This window comes from Sus scrofa, chromosome 6, assembly GCF_000003025.6.
Source record: "Sus scrofa isolate TJ Tabasco breed Duroc chromosome 6, Sscrofa11.1, whole genome shotgun sequence".
Taxonomy (NCBI): Eukaryota; Metazoa; Chordata; class Mammalia; order Artiodactyla; family Suidae; genus Sus; species Sus scrofa.
Genome location: NC_010448.4, coordinates 86,506,124 through 86,528,558, shown reverse-complemented (window position 1 = coordinate 86,528,558; position 22,435 = coordinate 86,506,124). Strand labels below are relative to the sequence as shown.

Here is a 22,435-nt window from a genome sequence, read left to right as displayed (position 1 = left end):
TCCAGCCCCATCACCTTCCCTGTGCTGACCCTGCCCCATGCTGAGTGTGGCCCCATCAGGGTCCCGCCTCTGACCAATCAGATTCGCACAGCTTCCTTCCACGGGGAGCATGGAGGGGTCTTGGAAGGACACCAGAGTTGGGCCTGTCATGGGACGAAGGGCAGATATGGCCCCACAGAGTGAGTTCAACTCTGACAACTCCTTTAATAATGATTAGAACAAAAACTGCACAGAACGCAGAGACGAAGGACTTTCATTTCAACTGGGAGGTGAAGGAAGCTACATGGAAGGCCTGCCTTCCACCTTGGCCTTGAAGGTGAGGGAAGATTTCAGTAGGCAAAGATGGGGTTTGGTGGGGAGGGCGGGAGTGCAGGAGAGTGTGCTGGGGGCCGGGGGTGCAGGGCACAATTCAGCAACACCGCAGGGGCCTGGTGTGCTGTGAACAAAAGGTTCAGTGGCTAAGCTGGAATTAGAAAAAGCGTCCCTAGAGAAGTAGCAATGGGCCAGTGGGGGATAAAGATGGGAGCTTTGAAGTGGAAAGAGGAGCAGAGAGAAACGCTCCCTGTGCAGCAGACAGCCTCGCTGATGGAGGCACGAGTTTGAGTTTAGAATGCGAATCTTCAAATCGCATGCCTATGACGTTCCTGATGAGTTTTCAATGAGAAGAATAACAAAATCATAAATTCTAAAGCCTCAGAATCCAAGGAAATCTTATAATCTTAAGATAATTGAATTGCTGGATCTCAGGGTCTTAGAGTTCTAGAACTGGAGCAATTTAGAATCTTAGATTACGTGGGGGGTCCCCCCTCCCAGCCGCCCCCACTGCTGGTAATGAGAACATGCACTCTGGGCTCAGTGCTTTGCACACATTATGTCCTTTTGTTTCCATGACAACCTGGGGGAAAGGGTTTATTATTTTGCTTGATTTTCCAGATGAAGAAACTGAGGCTCAGTGAGTGTAAGTTACGGCTGAAGGTCAGACACCTTGCAGTCAAGGTGACCAAGACTTAGCCCAGATCTCTTGGCCTTCAAAGCCCGTGCCCCCAGCCTCTCTGCTGGTTTGTCTCCCTTGAGGTCTCTCTACTGAGTGCTCACCTGTCCTCTGTGCACACCTCCAGTGATGGGGAGCTCATCACCCTGCCCCAGGCCATCCATCTATCCCAACCATGGACACAACTTCACAGGGCATCCATCTGCTATTCTTAAATCTGCTCTGGGAGGCCCCACGGAAGATGAACCTTCACCTGGGACTCCTGTCCAGAGAGGGAGCAGCTGCCCGAGGTGGGACAGTGCTCACACAGGAGCAGGGGGTGTCAGGGGGGCTATCTCGGGTTAGGGAAGCCCCAGCTGCAGCCCCTGCCTGCTGATAGAGAAGGCATTTATCCTGAGGGGGGCATCAGCAGAGACGTGGGGAGCAGGACCTCTCAAAAACAAATGGAGACGGAGCCCAGAACCCTGGGCGTGGGGGTGAGGGATGGATATAGGACAGAAGCACTGTTCTCCAGTGGTCAGAGTCACAGGGCTATTAAGACTGGCTTCGTAAGTGCTGTGCCTTTAATTTCTTGGCTCTTCTCCCTGAAAACTTATTCTACAAAATGTGCCTGTGTGCCATCCATCCTCCCAGATGGCTTTTTAAGTGAAGCTGTTAGTTAAGAGGGAGAAGAAACAAGAGGGAGGGGAGGAGTGGGCGGGGCTGGGGCCCCTGCAGCCCCCAGGGCTGGAGACAAAGTGGGAACAGCAGCGGGCAGGCAGGGCAGGGAGAGCCCTGTGGTCCAGGAAGGGGCAGAGCAGGCCTCCCCACGGGACCTCTGCACAGCAGAGTCGCACGACCAGGGTTCCAGTGACATTTGCTGTCAGTGTCCACACCCCACTGTGTCCGCACCACAGACTCCCTGACCCAACACGTCCTCACACAACCTGTGTGCCAGGTCCGCTGACTGTTCTCATTCCATGGATGAGGGGCTCAGAGAGGTGCAGAAGCTTGCCCAAAGTCACACAGCTGGTGAGAGGCAGACTCAGGATCCAAGCCCAGGACTGCGGGACTCCAGAGCCCCAGCTCTTAACCAGGATGTCACACAGCCCCTCCCAGACTGTCAGCTGGAAGAGCCTTAGAGATCAGCCCCACTGCAGCACTGAGGTCCCTGGGGCCTGTTTCTCCTTCTGTACATACAGTGAGGGGGTTGGTCTAACTTCCTGGTTCTTAAGCCTGATCTACATCAGAATCTCATGGGGGCTTTTCAACAATACTGACTTGAAGCCTGGGCCCCACAACAGGCTGGTGGAATCAGAATTTCTGGGACTGGGGCCCATGTATCCAGATTTTTTTTTAAATCTCACCCCTGACAATACTAATTGCCGGGGAGGATACAGAGCAACAGGAACTCTCACTCATTGCTGGTGTGAATACAAAATGGTATAACCACTTTGGAAAACAGCTTGGCAGTATCTTACAAAGCTAAACATAGTCTTACCATACCATCCAACAACAATCGCACTCCCAGGTATTCACTCAACTGAGCTGAAAATTTGAGAACTCACAAAACGTGCATGTGAATGCTTATAGCAGTTTCATTCATAATTACAAAGAACTAAAAGCAACCAAGAGGTCCTTCTATAGGTACATAAACCCACTGTGGTACATCCAGACAATGGAATATTACTCAGCAATAAAAAAGGATGAGCGATCAAGTTATATGACATGGATGAATCTGAAATGCCCATTGCTAAGGGGAAAAGAAGACCATTTGAAAAGCTTATATGTCTATGATATTCTGGAAAAGGCAAAATTATAGTGATAGTAAAAAAAAAATCAGTGGTTGCAAGGGGTTTAAGGAACAAAGAGGATTGAAGAGGTGAAATACAGAAGGTTTTTCTTTCAGGACAATAACACTATTATGGGTAATACCATGCATTTGTCCAAATCTAGCTTAACAGTAGAAAGAATGAACGTGTGCAGAGTTTGAAAAACCCTTTAGGAGGTCACGGATTGCATGGTGGAATGCAGACCGTGACAAAAAAAAAATCTGTCTCACAAACATATGAAATACCCCTAGAGAGGCAGATGAGATAAAAGGTGCTGACCTTTGTGACTTTGAAAATGGGTGGAGTCCGTAAGACTAAAGGCAACAGGAACTGCCCATAAGCACTGTCCTCCAGTGGACAAAGTTGTTTTCCGTGGGGTATGGGTTAACAATTCTGAAATCGTTACCATATATACTGGAAATAAACGTTCCCATGGATGGAAAATTGGTGGGAGCCAGTTTTCTCAATATGGAGGTGGGAGGTACCAGACAAAGGATAGAAAGCTATAAGGATCCACGTGGTAATGGATTAGAGTCAGAGACATCAGTATGAACTCATGTTTAGCTGAATATAGACATTGAGATTAACTTACAGAAGTATTTATGCCTATGTATATATGCATGAGTTAGTGCACAGAGCTTTATTTCCTTGCTCCGTGAGCTGATAGAGCCTAGAAGCAATGACATCTCAGTCAAAACAAGCAAATCTGGTACCCAGATCTTGGTTTCTCATACCATTCTCCAATAAAAAGAGCCAGGGCTTCTTGAAGAAAAGTGAATTCTAGGACTAGGGCAGGAAATATGCAAGATGAGCCTGGAACATCTTTTAGTGCCAGAAAGTAAGGAAGTGATAAAAACAAAAGAAAAACTCATAATGATGGACAAAAATCAAAGGGACATAAAAGCCAATAGAAAGAGCTCTCAATAGCCAAAGAAGAAACAATCTGAGCAACAGAACACATAACGTAGTATTGGATTACAGCCCAAAGGATAAAATAAGCAATAAATATATCCATAAGTTCACACTGATATAAATGAATAAATGAATGAATGAATACATACCTACATACATACAAAAAGACAGATCTCACATGCAGAAGAGTTTCAAATAATTTATGTGGAATGTGTGATGTCACCACTCTCATCCCTGACATCTTGTGCCTTCCCTTTATTGCTTCCTGATCAGTGGAACTAGAGGTTTATCAATTTTATCAATGTTCTCAGAGAATCAGCTTTGGCTGCATTGATTTTCTCTACTTCTTTTCTCCACTGATTTCCACTCATAAATATTTCCTCTCTATTACCTATGCTGGATTTAATTTGCTCTTTTATTTCTAGTTTCTTTAAGTGGAAGCTGAGGTCACTGATTTGAGACGTTTCTTCTTTCCTAATGCAGGCATTTAGTGCTATAAATTTCCCCTAAGAACTGCTTGAGCAGCATCCCACAAAATTTGATATGTTGTGTTTTCATTTTCTTTCAATCAAAAAAAAATGCTTCCTAGTTCCCCTTTGGTTGATTCTTTCATACATGACTTATTTAGAAGTGTGCTATTTCATTTCGAAATATTTGGGGATTTTTCAGAGATCTTTCTGTTACTGAAAGAGCTCTTTCTGTTAAAATACTGGTTAAAAATTTGTTTCTCTTGTGGTCAGAGAACATACTCCTTATAACCTGAACCCTTCAAATGCATTGAAACTTGTTTTATGACCCAGACTATGGTCTATCACAGTGGCATATTTAGATACACTCGTGAAAAGAATGTGTACTCCGCTGTTGCAGAATGGAGTTTTCTATAAATGTCACTTAAATCAAGTTGGTTGATGGTGTTGATCAAATTCTCTATATCCTTTATGATTTTCTGTCTACTTGCTCTATCAATTATTGAGTAAGAGGTGTTGAAGTCTCTAACTATCAATATGGATCTGTCTGTTTCTCCTTGCATTTGTATCTTTTGCTTTGTTTTGCATTATGTGTTTTGAAGCATTGTTATTAGGCACATAAACATTTAGGATTATTAGCTCCTCTTGATGAATTCACAATATCATCTCCTTTATCTCTAGTAATATCATTTTCTCTGAAACCTACTTCATCTGATACCACTTTGGCTTCCTTTGTCAGTCACTGTATTTTACCTTATTGGGTCCTGAGTATTTCTGTTTCGTTATAAATATTCTTGAGCTTTATTCTTTAATGCAGTTAATTTACTTGGAAACAGTGTGATTCTTTGGGATATTCTTCAAGATGTCTTAGGTGGAACAAGGGCAGCTCTTGGTGTAGGGCTAAAGTTTTCCCACACTTGAAGCAAGACCCCCTGTGCCCTTTCTGAAGTCCTCTCTCTGTCCACCTCTCTACTCTCAGGCACTGTGCCCAGCAAATTCTAGCCATCATTGGTGTTCTGGAATCTCAGCTCCACCTCCTCAACTCTGGGGCCTCCCTGGGCTCCTCCTAGATTCCTTCTCCTTGTCCCACAGCTGGGAAACTCTCTCAGACCCAGAAGCCAGGGCAAGCATAGGGCTCCCTTCATCTGTTTCTTATCCCTCTTTCATTGCCTGATATCCAGTGTCTTGTAAACCAATATCACCCCAATTTTGTGGGGTGAGATGGTCACTCCATCTTGCCTGGAAGAGGATATCTTTGCTGCTGGGGTTGAGAACCACTGAGCTATACCAATCATCTCATTGTTCAGATGGGGAAACTAAGGCTGTAGGAGGTGTGTCACATAGCAGGTTGGGGGGTCTAGAACCTGCATCCCCCATGTGTGGGATTCTCATGAGAAATCCAAGGGGATTTCTTGTGGGGGAAAATCATAAGAGAGCAATGAGAATATAGGAATTGCCTCAGTACACATCTGCAACAAGCTGGAGTGAGGGCTGATGACAGAGTCTGTCTTCGCTCTGCACCTCCCAGCCCTCTCTGTTTCCCTCTGTCTTCCTTCTTCCTCAGTACAGCCCAGCCCAAGGCTGGATCACCTCTACCTCCAGCAGCAGGTGGAAAACCCACCAACCCACACAGCCTCTGGGCTGTGGCCCAATAAATGATGATAGAATTATAAACAACAAGGGAGAAGAGACACCTAAGAAGAGGATGATGCTTCCAGACAAGAAGCCAGGGAAAAGCCAAGTCAGCTGCCCTGGAGGCTGGTCCAGGTCCAAGCCCATCAATATGCCTGCCCACAGTTTCAGTTATGAAAAAACATAGATCTAGATCCAGATATATTAAATCCTCACCTTTCCTTTCATCCCTGGACATCTGGTAGATTTGTCTAGTTCTATAGCAACCTCCAGATAAGGGTAAAACAAGAACTTTGCAAACCATAGCTAGAAAATGAGTGTTGGAGAGGCAGCCTTTGTACCCTCTGATGAAAGGCCATGGCCAGAGGCTCTCAAAGTGGAGGAAGAGGCCTCACTCCCACCAGGCTGTCCAGGGGCCACAGAGCTCATTCCCCCACCCACCAAAACTGCTCCTCCCTGACCCAGAAAAATGCCAAGAAGCCCTGAAAAGCCCCCTCTCCTTCTTCACTCCCCCAAAGTTGAACCAAGTTATTCCTGCCCTCATCCATTCACTGAGGCCCACAGTGTGCCTACCCTGCACCTGAGATACAGCCGCCTATCCTGTGCCCTCCCTTGGGGTCACAATCTAACAAGGGAGACAGGAGCAGGTAAATGCACAGGTGATGAAGCCTAGCTGTGCCAAGGGTGGTGCTTGGTGCCCGGAGCATCAAAGCAGATAGGAGAGGGGAGAGGGGGTACAGAGGCCCCAAGGAAGGGAAGAATGGGTGCTCCTCTGTAGACAGAGGCCCCATCAGCTCCACAGGGATCCTGATTGGCCCCATTTCCTGCCTCTGAAATAAAGTTAATTCACTGCCCCAGGCTGACCCCGCCCACTACAAGCCAGGCTGACTGCGTCCATAAGCCAGCTGTGTCCCTAAGGTCTCTGTGCTTCCTCCTCACTGACCACCGGTCCCCCGACCTTCTCCTTGCCCCCTTGCCCCCCATCCCCTGAGGCCCGAGATCCCCCACAGGGCCCCCCACTCCTTTGGTCATTGAGAGTCTCCTGGGGGTCTGTGGGATCAGGCTGATATTTGACACCCTGACAAGATGCCATTGGTATCTCCCAGGCCTTTTTGGGGACAGTGTCCTGGTCTGTAACCAGGCATCATCAGCCCCTACAGAGCCAGGGTGGGGGGAAGGCGTAAGAACCCTGATACTGAGCCCTGCTGGAAGGCCCAGCACATGGAAGGAGTGTCATCTCATCAACCCGCAGGGAGTCAGGTGGGGACCCTGCGGGGAGGACGCCCTGTCCTGTGAGCCTCGTCCTCAGGCAGATGGGTCTTTGCTCACCTGTCTCCTGGTCCCAGACACGGGGCCATCCTGGACCAGGACTATGTAACTGGACTGTATTCAGAGCCCAGGAGAATATTCTGGAAGCAGCAAAACTGGGGGGAGGGGGAGCAGGGTAGACAGAGGGGAGGGGGCGCGGGCTTCATTCAAATTCATTTTCTCTCTGATGCGACTCCTGGTGCTGCCTCTGGTCCTGAGTGTGGACAGACCAGTAACTCTGGGAAAACTCCAGAGGACAGAGAATGGCTGGGAATCCAACAGCCCCGTGGGCATCTGATCACGACGCTAAGAACCATAACCAGCCACTGTGTGCCCGGCCCTCCTTGGCCCTCATCTCTGAGATCCGCTAAGCCTCTGGAGGAAGACACTGCTCCTGACCCCATTTTAGAGATGAGGAGGCTGAGGCTCAGAGCTGCCGTTGCCTCCTTTCCCCTCTCCATCTCCACCTCACCTCTGGGATCGCCTGAAACCTCCAGATTGCTGGCTGGCACACCCAGACCCAGGCTGCAGCCTTTCTATCCTTGCTCAGAGTGTGCCCTAGAAACAACAACTGTCCCATTTGGAGAGTCCTGTGGAGGTGAATGCCAGTGTCGAAGGGGCACTGCGTCCTCCTGGACCAGCTTTGCCAGCCCCAGGCCACTCAGGGATGCTCAGAGAAAATCGTTGTGAGGACACGGGGGCTGAATCTATCAGCCTGGACAGTGTGACGTCCCTGGATGCTGGTGCAATGTTTTACAAGTTCCGTCTCTCCCCGGAGGGTCTTATCACCTGAGGATTTCAGTTCATCGGTGCCTTGCCACCCCAGCTCCCTGATGGGCTCCAGAAAAGTTATGATTTTGTAGACTATCTGGCTTTTTTCTCCTTTTCCTTCTTGTGTCTTTTCACATGCTCAGTAGAAGCAGAAATCCATGAGCAGACCAAATAAGTAAATAGAATGTTAGGAAGCTTGAGCAAAGGTTGGAAGCAGCATAATGACGGGGCAAAATTTTTCCTTTAGAGAGGTCACTTTGACAGTTCCGTCCTCAACAAATATCGGTTGTGTCGGGCACAGCTCATGACACTGGATAAACTGGAGGCAGGGAGACCAGCTGGGGGGCGGTGACAGGTAAAAGACTGACAAACAAAGGCCCCGAAAAGGCCATGTATTATAGCGAGTGAGCACAGAGTTGGGGCGGGAACCCAGCTCCTCTGACTCCCTGCCTGAGGCCACCCTGCCCCAGGCTGCGCTTCCTCATGAGGTTTGCTGGAAGCCCCTGAATCTCATCTAATGATCACCCTGCTGGGAAGCAGGGGCCACAGGCCAGGGCTCGGTGTCTCCAAAAGACAATGAAATATCATTTCAGGCCCATGAAATTAGTAAAGACTACATAAAAAGAGAAAAATCGATGCTGGTAAATGTGTGGTGAGACAGGCACTCTCAGGGGCTGCTGGAAGCCTTTTTGGAAGGCAATTAAGTAATAAAGATCTGGAGCCTTGGAGGAAGTGTCAGTGCCCTGATACTGATTCCACCTCCAGGAATTGGTCCTTAGGAAGTGGTTGGGGACTTGGGCAAGGATTATGCCTCGAGATGTTTATTTCAGCCCAAGAATGAGAATGAAAAGCTGTGATGCCTTCTTTAGCCAGCCATTAAAAGACGACAAAGTAAACCATGAGGCTCCTAGATGAGGGGCTATTATGCATCTCTCTTTTTTTTTCTTTTTTTAAATTTTATTGAAGTTATTATGCATCTCTCAACACCTTGTTCTTGAAGACCTTTTAAGGATACAAGAAAATGCTCGTGATCCTGTGATAAGGAAGAAAAAAGGTGAATATACAGTAAGATCTCAATTACATAAACTGTACTGTGCATTAAAATCCATAATACATGTCTATAGAAAGGGCAGGGATGAATACTGGTAATAACAATAAAAAGAAAAGCTTTTATTTGAGTACTTTCTCTATGCCAGGTACTATACCAAAGGCTTGAACTCCAAAATGGACATAGGTGGTAGGAGATGAGGCACAGAGAGGTTAAGGGACATGTTCAGTGTCACAAAGCTGAGAGTCCAAGCTGGGATGTGAACTCTGATCTGGAAGCCCCCTGCCTCTCCTGAGTACTGCTGGAGCTGAGGAGAGGGCCAGGCACCACCCCACCGCTGCCCAACTGCCCCACTGCCCCAAGCTCCTGGAGAAGCCATGTGCAGTTTTGGGAGACTGTGGAGTCCTTGTTGACTCCCCTGATACAATGAGGCCCAGAGCCCACCTCACCCATCCCCTACCCCGCCTCCAACTGGTCCAAACCCCTGTTCCCTCTTGGCTTTGTTTGTTTGTTTGTTTGCTGTTTGTTTGTTTGTTTGTTTGTTTTTGCTTTTTAGGGCCTCACCCATGGCGCATGGAAGTTCCCAGGCTAGGGGTCCCATCAGAGCTGCAGCTGCCAGCCTAATACACAGCCATGGCAATGCAGGATCTGAGCCGAGTCTGCAACCAGCACCACAGCTCAGGGCAATGCTGGATCCTTGACCCGTTGAGCAAGGCCAGGGATCGAACCCAGGTCCTCATGGATACTGGTTGGGTTCATTACCGCTGAGCTACAACAGGAACTTCTACCCTTGTTCTCTATATGGCTACATCTGCCTGCCCCATAACCCCTGGTCTTTCGAGGTACACAGTGTGTCTCCCCGATGGGCCACGCCTCCCCCATTAGAGCTGCTTTCACACCAGCACTATCAGTGAAAGGCAAACACCAGCGCAGGAAGATCAGGAACCATCACTCAAGATCTCCTCAAATGGTTTCTTCCCTGGTTGTTGATATATGTTTTCTTTAATGCATCAGCTTCTGGGGCCCCTTCCTGGCCTGGGCTGCCTGTCTCTCTCCCCACCCAGCCGAGGGCTCGCAGAAAATCCATGGCCTGCCTTGGTCTGTCTGCTCACTCACACGTGGAGAGGAATCTCATGAGGCCCCCCCACCCCAGATCCGATCCCCCTCTCCCCTGAATGTGCCACTGTCCCATCCACCTCTGGTTTTGATGGATCTAGATGGTCTGATCTGAAATGTGGTGCAGCTGCCTGAGCAGGGGAGTGAGGCTTCCTGGAAGGAGGAGGAGAGAACAAGAAGTTCCCCTACTGCCCAGCTCATCCTGCCAGCCCCCCATCATCTCTGCCCTCCACCGCCCCCTTCCATGGGGACCTGGAACCACAGCTGTAACTGGGACATGCTGGTGTGTTGGCCACCAGAGTCAGGCTGCCCAGACCCTCTTTCCCTGTAGGATCTCAGATCCAGCCAGGTCCCCTTCATTATTTGTTTATTGGTTTGTTTTTTAGGGCTGCAACCAAGGCATATGGAAGTTCCCAGGCTACACTGGGAAGTCAATTTAGAGCTACAGCCACCAGCCTACACTGCAGCCACAGCAATGCCAGATCCAAGCTGTGCCTGTGAACTGCATCACAGCTCATGGCAGCACCAGATCCTTAACCCATTGATCGAGGCCAGGGTTCGAACCCCAGTGTTCATGGATACTAGTTGGGTTCATAACACACTGAGCCCACTCCCCAGCCAGGTCGCCTTCTTGTAGCTCTGTCTGTACCATAGGCATAGGAGCGAGCAGAGAGACTTATAATTAACTCTGTGTGTGTTTTCCTTTCCAAAGCATTTTCCTATCCAGTTGTCACACCCCTGCAAGGCCCCATTTTATAGATGAGAAAACTGAGGTACAGAGAGGCAAGCTGTTTTCCATCCAGTTACCTTTCAGCTAATTAAGGAATGGACATTGAACTCAACCTCAGGGCTGACTGATACAAAGTCACTGGTGTCCCCTGGTCACAGAATGGATCCTGGAAAAGCAGACACGGAGGTAGTGTTGGGATGAGATGCGTATTAGGGATCAATAACTTTGGAAAGAGGGGAAGGAAGCAGGACTGGAGGGAAGGAAGTCAAACTGTGATGCAGGTCTGACCGTGCCTCGGCCACCTGGTCCAGAGCGAAGATGTGAGCAGCTTGAGCGGCGACTGTCAGAGTCGACCGACCCTGGGCAGAACCAACGAGGCACTTACTTCTCATGCTGCCCCGAGGGTGGGGTCCCAGGGAAGGGAGCTCTCAGCGGCAGAAGCAGACCCCCGGAACTAGCAGAGGGAGGCCCTCTGTTGGGGGCATCCTTTGCAGCGGCACAGCCTGGATAGAGCATCTTCATGTCAAGTACAGGTGCCAAGTTACAAGCTCAAAGGTAAGCAAGCAGATAAATCCCTAACATGAAGAGCACAACAGAGGGATGGAAGGATAAGCCAGCAGGGCATCTGAGCGGGCCTCTCCATGTCCATCACGGTCCACCCCTTGTGCTGCTCAGATCCACCTTTCCATCTGGGAAACCTTAGGGGAAGCTTCTCAGCCTTTCTGGTGGCCCAGTCTTCTGGAGGAAGGACTCAGCAAGAGGTCGATGGGACCAGTGCAGCCCTCACCCAGGGAATGGGACTCAGAGCTGCAAATGATCTTCATCTTCTCCCTCCTCCTCTACCCATTCCAGATTTCTCCAGCCATCACTCTGGTGGCTTCTATATTAACATGGCCAGGCTCTCCCCCGCAAGGGGCCTGAGCGTCTACCACCAGGCTTTTCTCAGGTAAGAATGTAACACTCGGAGTTCCCATTGTGGCTCAGCCAGTTACAGACCCAATGTTGTCTCTGCGAGGATGCGGGTTCGATCCCTGGCCTCACTCAGTGGGATAAAGATGCAACCTGTGGCATAGGTCAAAGATGCGGCTCAGAAGTTCCCATCGTGGCGCAGCAGAAATTAATCTGCCTGGGAACCATGAGGTTTCAGGTTCCATCTCCAGCCTCACTCAGTGGGTTGAGGATCCAGCGTTGCTGTGAGCTGTGGTGTGGATCGCAGACGCGGCTCAGATCTGGCGTTGCTGTGACTCTGGTGTAGGCTGGCAGCTGTAGCTCTGATTCGACCCATCGCCTGGGAACCTCCATATGCCATGGATGCAGCCCTAAAAAGAGTAAAAAAAAAAAAAATGCAGCTCAGATCTGGTGTTGCTGTGGCTGTGTCATAAGCCTCAGCTACAGCTCCACATCAGCCCCTAGCCTGGGAACTTCCATATGCCACAGGTGCAGCTGTAAAAAGAAAAAAGAAAAAAAAGAAGGCTGCTCTTGCCCTTTTATAATCACGGTTGTCAGGAGAGCATCATAAAGACAATCTGGGTTCCAGACCTACTCCTCCCTGCCCTCTGCACTGCAGCAGCCTATTCTCTCTGATCAAGGGTAATTGATCTGAATTGATTACGCTTGTCAAGACAGTGATCCCTCTTCCTGAAATCTAGTCCCTGGTTAGAAAGAGCCCAAAGCACCCAGGCAGCCACCTTGTCATACAAACCAGGGAGTCTCTGGGTTTCCTGGCACATGCAGGTCCTCTGGGAAGCAGGACGTCTAACCCTGCAGAGCCCAGCACTGCAGAGATTGGCATCACCAAGCCCTCAGGGGGCTTCCTGGGAGTGGTGGTAAGTGGGGCCACTTCGGTTTCTACCTGGGGTTTCTTAAGCCCTTGTCTTCTTCTTCCCTTAAAAGGGGCTGTGACTCAGTGCAATACTGCATCCTGCAGGGTGGACCCTGGCCCTCACAGGGGATTTCCTCCTAGTGGCACTTTTGCTGGGCCTGCCCTCAACATCCCAGCACTCTGTGAGGTTGTCGGCCTCTGGGTGGCTGGTGTGTGAGACAGATGGGCCCCTGGGTCCAAGCCTGCTCCTGCTCCATAAACCTTTGGCTGAGGGCCTGCTAGCAGGACAAGCAAATGTACCGGGAAGGTGCGTCTGTTCCCAGAAGAACAAACCCCTCGACTTTTCACATGTAGGAGGCCCACTGTGGCCAACTTGCCGGTTGGTCTCATTTGAAATGGTGCCACCTCGGGGGCTCAGCATAGTCTGTGCCACTGGCAGGTTGTTTTCCAGGAGCAGCAGCAGCTGGATGAGCCTTGGAAGTGGGGTCTGGGCCAGCACATTCCCATGCATGGCCTCCATCTCCAGAGGCCAACACTGGGTGCCCAAGGGCTGTTGTCAACTCTGGGGTCATTTAATTTACCTGGTCCTTCAATGCCTCTCCCTTAGAGGATGGGCATTTTCATGTGACCCAAAGACTTGAGCGCCTGTTGAGCCTTTACCATGTACCAGGTGCCGAGCTACGAGCTTTACATCTATTAGCTCCTTGGGTAGGAGATAAGGATTCTCACCTTCCTATTTGACAGTTGGGGAAAGTGAGACTCAGAACAGATCCAATAACTTGTCCAAGGCTACTCAACTGGAGAGAAGAGCCGGGGTTCAAGTATAGGCACCTGGTCCCACAGCCAAGGCTCTGACCATGGGGTCCCATGGCTTCTCTGAACAGCCAGACAGATCCTATCCTGTTCACTCCCCCAGCAGGTGTCTCAGCCCAAAGCTCCTTGATGGATGAAGACAGACACTAGGTGGGGGACGGTGTCACCAGAGAGCTGACATCTGTACACCCTCCCCAAGGCAGGCTCAGCCAGGCTCTGTTACCCAGAGGAAAGGTTTCTGCCAATCCAGACTTTACAGGGCAACTTCTTGGCAGCTAGGGGATCAGTGTAGCCCTATGAGATATATTCAGTGAGCATCTACTATGTGCCAGTCCCCATGCTGGGGATTCATGAAAAAGCAAAAGCAAACGGTCCCCTACCCTCCAGGGTTCAGAGTGGGGATGGGGATCAAGCCTCACCCTTGATGAGCCTCTTAAAGCAAAGCAGATGGAGACAGGAGGGCCTGTGATAGGGGCTCTGCATAAGCCAGGGAAGTCAGGGAGGACTTCCTGGAGGAGGCAGTATTGGAGTAAGAGCAAAGCCTTAGACACACACACCTATTGCTCAGAACCACATTAAGGAAGGGACTGAAATGCTAGTTGAGTGTCTGGGCAAGATAATGGTGAAGATTCCTGGAATCTTAAAGCTCTAGGATTCTGATTCAATATTTTATAGTTTTAAGATTCTATTAACTGAAGAGTCTAAGGACCTGGGAATTTACGGTTCTGGGAGTCGAGGACCGTTGGGTTCTCAGGTGTTGTGATTCTTACATGTGAGTCTTTGCTGTTGGAGAAACACAAGTCAGAAGCTTCCATGGGCCAGAACCTAGCTGTCCCCCCAGCCAGGCCCATAACATGGTTCTACATGCAGCTCTTTGCAGTTTAGAGAATGTAAATTTATTCTGCAATTCCAGCATCGGGTGCTCACCTTATCTGCATGTTCCAGTCGTCAGAATAAATATTAGGAGACAAGTCTGTGGAGCTTTTCTGTGTGTACATGAGTTAAATCCTCCAGCCAGTGGTTAATCCAGGCAGGGATTTCAACAGAAACGCTTTTCTTATATTAATTACAAGAAAGGGCTGGTAACTGGGCCTCTGTCACTATCTGAGGAGGGCCGCTGTCTCCCGCAGAAGGGACTGAGTGGGGCCATTGTGTGCAGAGGCTCAGGGCCCAAGGAGAGTAGCCCCAGGGGCTTGGGGCTGTTCTCGGTGAGCATCTGGGGGTCTCTGCATGAGCTCCTGGGTCTGGTCTCACTCAGGGCTGGTGTTCTGGGAGTGCCCCCAATAGGGGCAGGTGGGTCAGAGCAGCCCCCACCACAGGTCAGACACTGCACTGGACACCGAGCAGGCTGCAAAGTCAGACAGATGAAGAGAGGCAGAGCTTACCAGCTCAGCCATGGGACTTCTTCAACTCCCTTGGGATTCAGGTTCTTCAAGGGGATCGGTGGTCTTAACCACTCCACCTGCCTGCTGGTTCTAAAAATTAGAAACGGAGCATCAATCCCAGCAAACACTGTCATAACACCTGCTGGGTACCAGGCACTGCTTAAAGAACTTCATATACATTTAATCCTCCTGCCAGCTGAATGGGGTGTGGTGGTGCTGTCATTATGCCCACTTCACAGATGAGGAAACTGAGGCACAGAGAGATTAAGTAACTTCCTCAACATCACATAGGTAAAAAAAGATAGAGGCAGTTGCCCCCCAAATCAATGAACTTAAATACTACAATTAAATGTTTCCAACAACCCTCCAAGCGGCGGGTCCAGGAATTGGCCAAATGTCAGCCCTGGTACCTTAGGATCTGACCCTCATTCTTCTGCTATGACAATGCTCAAGATTATAGCTGGACAACAGTGAGATGCAGCTGATGCCTCCAGGCCTTTGCTCATTCTTTGCCCTCTCCCTAGGACACCCTTCCCCCTGGCTTGTCCAGAAACATTCACCAAGCTCAGTCCCAATTATAAGACCTCATTCTGGGGGTGGGGGGAGACCATCCCCATGATGCTGGTATAACTATCCCCATTTTAGAAAACCCCCCACTCCCAGTAGCTTCCTCCTTTCGTGTGACCACAGGCCCCAGGAGTAGTAGAGTCCAGAACTCTGACCTCTGTGTACCAGGTTGCAATTAGCACTTAGTGGAGTTAATGGAGAAGCTACTCCTGCAGGAAGGAGGGGCTGTTCTCAGGGACGTCAGCCCCCCCTTCCTACAGTGATGCGTCCAAGAACGGTACCTCCTTTGTTGTACAGAGCAAACCACTGCCATTTAGTCATTTAAATGTAGTATTACTTGAGATTTAAAAGAGGCTCTCTCAAGAGAGCGAGGGGAGAAGAAAATAACAAAACTCTCTTGCGGCAGTATGTTTTTTCAGAGTGAGATTTGATAGGAAATTGAGGGCTTAAATACATTTTTGAAATTTATTTTTTATTTTTTTAAATTTTATTGGGGCATAATAGATTTCTCATGGTGTATTAGCTTCAGATTTACAGCAAAGTGAATAAGTTATACACGTACATATATCTATTCTTTTTTCCGTATAGGTTATTACAGAACACTGAGTAGACCGCCCTGTGCGCTACAGCGAGTCCTTGTTAGTTATCTATTATTTTAGATACATTAGTGGGTATATGTTAATCCTATCTCCCCAATTTATCCATCCCTTTCCATGGTTTCCCCTTTAATAACTAAGTTGGATTTAAAAATCTGTGAATTGGTTTCTGTTGTATAAACGAGTTATTTTGTATCATTTTATTAGATTCTGCATATAAGCGATATCATAATCATGTTTGTCTTTTAAAATAAACTTTTGAAATTTGTGGTTATTGTTATTCCCAACCCACTTTCCCCAATTCTAGAACATTAACTCGATGTGTGTGGAAATTTTGTCCATTTTCTTCACTGCTGAATCCCAAGCACTTAGAACATTTTATGGCAGACAGTACCAGGATAATAAAAGTTACGTAAATAAAAAATAAATAAATAAATTTTAAAAAGAGATGCATTTAGTTACTAGGTAAATTAGCAAGTCAGTTGAAAAAAATCAATGAAATGAAAGTCAGTTCTTTGAAAAGATCAATAAAATCAATAAGCCTCTCTGAAGGCTTAGAAAAGAAGAGAGAGGCCACAAACAACTGATATCAAAAATGAGGGAGGGGGAGTTCCTGTCGTGGCTTAGTGGAAATGAATCTGACTAGCATCTATGAGAATGCAGGTTCAATTCCCAGCCTCACTCAGAAGGTTAAAGATCCACAATTGCTATGAGCTGTGGTGTAGATCACAGACCTGGCTCGGATCCTGCATTGCTGTGGCTGAGGTGCAGGCCGATGGCTACAGCTCCAATTTGACCCCTACCCTGGGAACCTCCATATGCTGCTAGTGTGGCCCTAAAAAGACAAAAATAAAAAAAATTAAAAAATGAAAGAGAGGTCATCACTATGGAGCCCACGGAATTTAAAGGGATAACAAGAGAATATTATGAACAACTTTATACCCACAAATTTGATAACCTAGATGAAACGGACCAATTCCTGAAAGACACAACCTGCCAAAACTCAAGAAGAAATGGATGATTTGAATAGTTCTATCAAACTATCAATATCTATCAAAGAAATTGAATTAATAATTAATAACCTTCCAAAACAGAAAGTACCAGGCCCAGACAGATTTACTGGTCAATACTATCAAATGTTTAAGGAAGAACTTATACCATCTCTGTCCAATCTCTTTCAGAGGATAGAAGAGAAGGACCTTCTAACTCATTTTATGAGGCCAGCATTACCCTAATACCAAAACCAGAAAAAGGCATTACAAGATAACAAAACTACAGGCCAATAGCTCTCATGAACCTAGATGTAAAAATCTGCAACAAAATATTAGCAAACCAAATCTAAAAAAAAATAAAAAATAAAAAATTCCACCATGATCAAGGGGGATTTATCCCAGGCATTCAAGACTGGTTCAACACTCAAAAATCAATGAATGTAATCCATCCCATCAACAGACAAGAAGAGAAAAATCACATGACCATATCAAGAGATGCTGAAAAAGCCTCTGGCAAAATCCATCACACTTTCATGATAAAAACACTCAGTTAATTAGAAATAAAGAGGAACATTCTCAGCCTGCTAAAGACTATCTACCAAAAACCCACAGCTAACATCATACTTAATGGTGAGAAACTTGAAGGCTTCACGCTAAGAACCATATTAATACAATAACCAGGCAGGCTTCAGAACACTCAAGTTATTGGGACTGTGTTGCTTAAAGAAATTATGGAATGGCCTTTTTGAACTATTAATAAATCACTGATTTACCTGACTATGGAGTTGACACTTTTGATACTTAAAAAGGTTTGTTTGGGAGTTCCTATCATGGCTCAGCCATAACAAACCCAACTAGTATCCATGAGGACGTGGGGTTCCATCCCTGGCCTCTCTCAGTGGGTTAAGGCTCTGGGGTTGCCATGAGCTGTGGTACAGGTCAAAGATGCAGCTTGGATCTGGCATTGCTGTGGCTGTAGTATAGGCTGGCAGTTGCAGCTCCGATTTGACCCCTGGCCTGGGCACTTCCATAGGCTGCAGGTGCGGCCCTAAAAAAGACAAAAATAAATAAATAAATAGGTTTGTTTGGAAAACCTCACACGTAATAATGCTGCTTTCTATCATGGATGAATTTAACACTTACTCTACCCCAGAACTTCTCTTATATGGGCTTCACTGGGGAGAGGGCAGCAGACAGGTTCCTGTTCTCGATAGTTTATGTCTTCACGGGGATGGCCAATGGGAATGGAGAAAAAGGTAGAGATTCATGCAAAAAGGCTGGAGGTGAGAAGGCGTATGATACTGAGAGGAGCAGAGGATGTGACAGGGGACCTGCAGAGGGGTGACTGACAGGAATGGCACGTGACCCCGTGAGGTTCCTATTCTTCATCCTGCAGACTGAGCAGCCACTCAAGGATGATGCCCAAAGGCTGGACAACCCCAGTCTTAGAACCAGAGGCAATTCTTATGGAAACAAAAGGGGCAGTCCAGACCTCCCAGCAGTGACATGGCCACACAACTTGCCACTAAGCCTAGACCCCAAAGCCAAGAGTGATGGCCCCATTGTCTCCCACCCAGATAGCAGCTCCAGACACACTATTGAGATTCACCCTCCTGATGTCACTAGTAGCTATTCCGGGAATCTGCCACGTGGTACACAAGTGAGAAACACCCTTAATGAACTAGAGAAAGGCAAACTGACAAGGCAAATTGACAAGGCGGGATTTAGAGGGATGTGGCATTCCTGCTGGTGCTGGAATGTCTCTCAGGGATTTTACTGTCCCAGCTAGGTTAGGAGGGCAGGGCTCCAACCTCACTGTGCTTCTGCAGGATGATTTATGATCCAGAAGGGATAGAGCAGAGGCAGGCCGGCCCCTCCCAGCACTGCACAGACACTCAAGAAAGCCCAGACAAATCCATGAAGCTCTTCACTAAATCACACTGATTTTTAAATGCATTTTCCATACTGGGGTCAAGAGATACAGCTTTGGGAGGTGTTAGCAGTTGGCAGCGTTATACCAACAGATTCCACTGACTTTTTTTTTTTTCTTATTTTATGGCGAGCCTATTATAATTTCTTCCTGAGTTGCCGTGACATCAAGTTCAAGTCTGTGCTCTGGCGGGGATCAAAACCAGGGAAATCGTCATTCAGTGTTCCCTCCAGAGCCAAAGGGGTCCCAGAGGGATGCCTCTACTCCATGGGCTCAGTGTCATCCCCCCGCCCCACCCAAGTCCATACCTCCTCTCCAGACCTGCTTGTCTGTTCCAGGCTTGAGGTTCTGGCCCAGCCATCCCCAGGCCTGGGATTTGTATGGAGTAAGACAGAGTGAGAGGCACCAGTCATGGGTCAGAGAAGCAAGTCCTGGTCCCTGTTCTGCCAACCGACTCACTGCCTGACCTTGAACAGGTCACATTCCCACTCTAGCCCCAGTTTCCCAACTGGACCAAGAGGGGTTTACCTAGTTCCTCTCCATTCTCCTGGCCAAGAATCTGATTCTGTGCCAGGAGGTCTCACCCAGATATTTAGACACAAATGACACAGGATCTATGGATGATGGTACCTAACTGGGAGGTGAGGAGGGAGGAATATGTCAACAAAACTATGAATCATTATCAGAAACAAATGGACTCAACCCCATGTTGGTCACCACTGCACCAAGAGAGGGATATTTTTGTTCCCAGAGTGATTAAACTCTGCTAAACAAAGATGATGTGCCAAGGTATAAGAATCTGATCCTTCCTCTAATATGTAGGGTGTAGGATTAACTGAGCCGGTGAAAGGAATGAAGCCCCTTCTTCACATAAGAGCCTGGGGGGAGATGGGTCAGGGAGGAGGGAGCCCGGCTTTTGATGACAGAACAAGGGTGGAAGGAATGCTGGGGGGAAGGGGAAATATAAATAACAACAACAATAACAGCGTGTATGTGCCATGTGCCAACCTCCTACTCGGTGCTCTTTGCAAAGTAGCTAAGTCCAGATCCCAGCACACAGTAGGTGTCTGTGCTGGTGGCACTGACTTGTCCAGCAGCCCCCAGTGAGGTCAATTTTTGATGCTGCTGAAAAGACACCTCCCTTCATACCTGCCATGTGCAGCCCAGCTCTCAGCTCTCTTCTCCGAGTGATGAGATTAGAGGACGAAGTGGACAAGGCTCCCCACATCCCGAGTCACTGCAGCATTCGCCAACGCCTGCCCCCTGTGAGCACGAGGCTGCCCCTCCACATTGCCAAGGTCAGACAGTGTCTTCCCATCCTGAACGTGGCCTGATGCAGATGTCTCTGAAAAGCCTGGAATCGATCCCGCTTGTGTATCCCTGCCCTTCTCAGGCACCTCTCCGGTCCCAGCCATGACACTGCTCTGTTTCCATCAAGATCCAGGTATTTTAAAGGGGACTTTAAATAACTTTGCTCTGCTGCCAAGAAATCTCTGTCCCACAGAGACTTGTGCCACTGTAAACAGATCAAAAGAAGTTCAAGGCACAGGGACTGTTGGACGATGACCGCAAAGTGCCCTCCCCTTCCTTCCATCCTTGGGGATGTCAGTTTCCAATGACTCAGCAGATGTCACCAGTGAGCGCCAGGCCACGTGCAGGGCTCTGGGTACAGAGAGGAAGCTCAGTCACGTTCTGTGCTTGAAGAGGTCACGGTCAGATGGGGGAGGCTGACCTGCCAGCAACACACACCATCCTACCCTCAAAGCACCAGACTAGAGGGCACAGTCATGGGTGCCATTCTGTGAACACATCCTGTACACAGCCCTGCTCATTTAGCGCCTACTCGGGGCTGGGCCAGGTGATTCACAGATATTGTCACAAACCCACACAACAACCTTCCTTGCCGTGTAGAGATGAGGCTCAGAGAGGTTGGGAAACTCATTCAGACTCACACAGCCGGGGAGTCGGGTTGAGTCAGTGTGTGCTCTGTGGACAGCCAGCATCATGCAGCTCTGCCCATCCAGACTCCCTCAGAAGGAGGCCAGGCTGCTGGAGTGGACCAGAGGCAGGTGTGGTCTCTGGACCCAGGTGGTCAGAACCCGGAAGGGGTGCTAGGTTGCAGGTGCACTGTCTCCTGACTGTGGAGGTTTCTCAATGTGACCCACAATAGCCCAGCTGAGTTTGGTCATCCTAGCCCAATGGCCAGAAAGAGACAAGAATCAGATTTTCCTCGTGTATCACTCTCCCTCCCTCTCACCCCACCTTCCCCATTCTCTATCTCAATGGCTTGGCTGGAGCTGAGCCCACACCTGGCTCCAAGGGTGAGCATGTGACTCAGACCTGACCAATCAGAAAGTCCCTTTCCCTGGCCATAGTGATTGTCTCAGAATTAATACATGACCCCAGTTGATCCAATCAGAATTAGACCTTGGATTTTTTTTTATTATTATTATTCTGAAAAATTTAAGAGTACCTAATTTAACGAACCAGAGTGGCTGGTGGACATCTTGAGAAGAAACTGTCTAAGAGTGAAGGCAACACAGACAAATGTAGCAATTCAGAGATGGAAAGAAAGAAAAAAGAGAGAACTAGACAAAGGGAGCTGCAGGGAAAGAGAGAGAGAGAGACACAGAGACAGCACGTGTGCACGGTGATCTCACTGAGCCCAGGGAAGGTGGAGGGTATCTTCTGCTCTGCTCCCTGCTGTATTCCCAGCACTGGGCACCACTTGGCACAGAGCAGTTGCAACTGTTGGAGCCCCCAGATCGAGGAAATTCTGGAACCAGCAGCCCCCTAGGCTTCCCTGAGAAAAAAAAAGATTTTCTTTTCTATCTAAGCCAATCTGAGCTGAGTTTGGTCATAAATCAGTGCATCCCAATCCCATAGCCACCCATCTCCACACATCTGGAAAAACAGTGCCAGGCACATAGCAGCTTCTAAGGAATATTTGTGTAGTGAACAAAGGAGTGAATGAATTGTCCATGTCTCCTTTCTTGGCCTCCTCAGCTCTCCCCTTTCCCGATAGCTGCCCCCACCCTCTCAAGTTCAGAGGTCCTAGCTGGGACCATCCATCACGGGTGGATATAGGAGGCTTGCTGAACACTCAGCGGCTTTCCCCATGGCAGTGTCTGCTCATTGTGCCCTTGGAGAGTGCCACTGGGCTCAATGTCCCTGTGCAGGAGCAGCAGCCCCAGGATATACTGGAAATTGGAAACGGGCTCTGAACAACCAGACTTGGCACTAGGACCCTGCCTTCCTGGCTGGTGGATGCTGGATAAAAAGATGATGAAAATAAGTCTGCACATATCCTTACAGAGTCCACACAGAGTAAAGGCGCTGAGGCCCTGGCTCTGCCGCTCGGCCATGTGACCTGGGGCAAACCACGTTCCTTCCCTGGCTCTGGGGTTTCTCATCTGCAAAATGGCCCAGCTCACGGGGCTGTGCTGAGGAGGGAGTAGGATAAGTTTCAGCTCAAGACACTGTGGAGAGTGGATGCGAGATAAATCACCACCATGTTATTATCAGTCCACTCTGCTCTGGCTTC

General features: G+C 48.5%; 1 long non-coding RNA gene across 1 annotated transcript in view; it reads right to left on the bottom strand.

The window, feature by feature from the left end:
* Nucleotides 1-20,450, bottom strand: part of LOC110261128 — a 29,144-nt gene extending 8,694 nt beyond the window's left edge. Inside the window, exon 1 of the long non-coding RNA XR_002344958.1 lies at nucleotides 20,041-20,450. This is a non-coding gene — a long non-coding RNA (uncharacterized LOC110261128). The remainder of the gene's footprint in view (nucleotides 1-20,040) is intronic.